The following is a 2,637-nucleotide window of genomic DNA, read 5'->3' as shown; positions in this document are numbered from 1 at the left end:
TCTCCCTCTTTCTCTTTTTCTCTCTCTCTCTCTCTCTCCCTCTTTCTCTTTTTCTCTCTCACTCTCTCTCTCTCACTCACTCTCTCTCTGTGTATGTGTGTGTGTGTGTGTGTGTGTGTGTGTGTGTGTGTGTGTGTGTGTGTATTTGTGTTTTTGCGCGCACTCACACACGAGAACATTTGGAACCGTATAATTGTCCTCGAAAGAAGACCGTTGGCGAAATTTGCCGCGCGTCAGTGGAAGCCGATGCTGTGCGACCGGACCTGTCTGCCAGACGTTCAGGCTGACGTCACACGGACATCCATCTGGCATCGTGAACCATCTGTCTCCCCCACACACCCAGACACAGGGCGTTATTTTGTTCTCATTTCTTAAACTGGATAGGCCAAGATCCAGGGAAGTTTCACTTCAATCGCAAAGGTTTCTTTCGGCCTTCTTTATTCACTTCTATTACATGTAGTTTGCCGTGATCCCCCAGTCTAGAGGGCTAAACTGATGTTTCCAGTTTGAACCCCCCCCCCCCCCCCCCAAAACAAAATGATAATACGTCGTGTTCACAAACGAGGAAAGAAGCGTGCTTGTTTGGAATTCCCGGTAAAGGTCTAGTCGAGGTACCCTTTTTAAACATTAAATTAAAAATTGTCTTTGTGCATATCGTCATGGTTGGCTACCCACCATGCTGACCTCACTGAAACTGGAGACTGTTATGGTGCGTAGAAAGTCATGTAAGTTCCGAAAGGAGAGCTCAGATAAGTCTTTGCCGAATGCCTTGTGTAGAGGGTGTACACTTTAAGTAAATCGATTTGTTTAAAAACAGTTTTGTCAATGTCAAATTCTACTCTCTGGTAGGACTGAAAAGGAAAGCTGGAGAAAATGTTTTCTCTAGGAGTAAAAAAAGAAAGGAAAGAAAAGAAAGCAATGAAAAATTTTCTGGAATCTCTGGCTTGCCGTGTCGGTCGGTGCTGAGATAAGCAGCCCTCATAAGCCAGCGAGTTGCTCCAGAAGTAGATCTACTAGCGAGTTCCCGGGCACGCTATCACGAGCCGCAGGTCCCAGGGAGAAAACGTTCTTGCACCCACACGGGAGGCTAGCAGCTACGGCGAGAAGATCTCCGAGGGAGATAACCGGGCAAATCCCGAGTCTTGATCTGGCGGGGGACGCCGAGGGGAGGAGTAAACAATGGCGAGCATCAACAAGAAACAAAGACGGGCCAACAACGCAAAACGATACATAGATGAACCCTGAGCAAAAACGCTTTTGTAGTTATGTCTGGGAGTGGGGTAGCAATTTGAGTTGGCTGTATTGTGAGTTGCTTTCAAACTCTTTCGCTTTATTCCGTCTTTTTAGTGAGGGTTTTTACTTTTTTTGTGGCACTATCATTTGCTTTTTGTGGGTCTTTGGTGGTGGCCAATGAAGATCATCTCAAAGTGCATTAACATTGTACTTATAACATCTTTGGCTCTCCGTGCTAATGCATTATTATTGTAATAAAAACATAATGATGCGGCTCTCCATGTTAACGGAGTTATCATCGTAATTGGAACATAAAAATGTGTCTCTCCGTGTTAAGTGCATTATCATTGTAATAAAATACATTTGGCTCCCGATTATGTCGGGTGATATGATGTAATGAGTTTAACTTGTTTTTCACTTCGTGATTTGGGGGTGCCGCTACCACGGTTGGCTAGACACTTGGCTAAAGCGCTGACGACACGAGTTCAATACCCTGCATAGATTTGCCTGAACCTTGATTGTCTAGAGAGATTTTAGACCTCTTCGCCCAACCTGCAAATATTGACGTTAATGCGTAGCTCTGGCTTGATAAATGACCCACATTGTTTTTGCAAGGGCCGTAAAACTCAACTGCAACAGGCCAAACAGTGGCCACCGGCTTGTACTGATGCAAACTCCACTTTCCTTAGACAGTTGCCGTTTTATTGGTCACGTCGCTCCTCGCGAGAGCGCATGCGCAGACAGGCGGCGCCACAAGTGCAGGTTTTAAATTTTCAATTTACCGACTCTTTCCGCACATTAATTTTATGGATTTCCTTTCTTATTTCTGCTGGCAAATTTCTAGAAGCTAGTGTAGTCTTCTCGGAGAAGGAAAGCGCTCTTTTACGAGGGCACTTTCTCCCAGCACGTATTCGTTTCATAGCCTCGTCTCCTACCTCCCTGCCACTTTAATTGCTAGTGGTGTACCTTGTTAGACAGGCCGGGTGCTTAACGTCTCATAAATAGACAAAAACGAGAGTGGATGGGAAGACGACGGGAAGGAGAAAGAGTAAGAGTGGAAAGAGGTTGGCCGGGGGGAGGTGAAGGAAGCGGAGAATCCTGGGAGAAAGTCTGTCCAGAATTACTCACCGTAGAGCCCGAAGAATGTCACCTTCTTAGTTAGAGTTCTTCCCCACCTGCTCCCCTCCCCAACCCGGTGTGTTTCTTTTGTTTTTGTTTGTTTGTTTATTTTGTTTGTTTTTTGTTTTGTTTTGTTGTTGTTTTTTTGGTGTAATTTCGTCTATCGTTCATTTCCCGTGACCAAACTGTTTTATGTCGGCACCATGTTTGGTTGTGTTTGGGGGGAGTTTCTGTCTCTTCCGTCTCTCTCTCTCTCTCTCTCTCTCTCTCTCTCTCTCTCTCTCT

At 45.4% G+C, this 2,637-nt stretch overlaps 1 protein-coding gene across 1 annotated transcript in view; it reads left to right on the top strand.

Moving 5' to 3' along the window:
* LOC101859716 (homeobox protein Meis1) overlaps positions 1-2,637 on the top strand; it is a gene marked incomplete in the record, with an annotated part of 264,050 nt that overhangs the window by 257,253 nt on the left and 4,160 nt on the right.

The sequence above is a fragment of the Aplysia californica genome, unplaced genomic scaffold, assembly GCF_000002075.1.
Source record: "Aplysia californica isolate F4 #8 unplaced genomic scaffold, AplCal3.0 scaffold00342, whole genome shotgun sequence".
NCBI classification, from domain to species: Eukaryota; Metazoa; Mollusca; class Gastropoda; order Aplysiida; family Aplysiidae; genus Aplysia; species Aplysia californica.
Note: the sequence above shows the minus strand (reverse complement) of the source record. Positions and strands in the feature narration are given on the sequence as shown.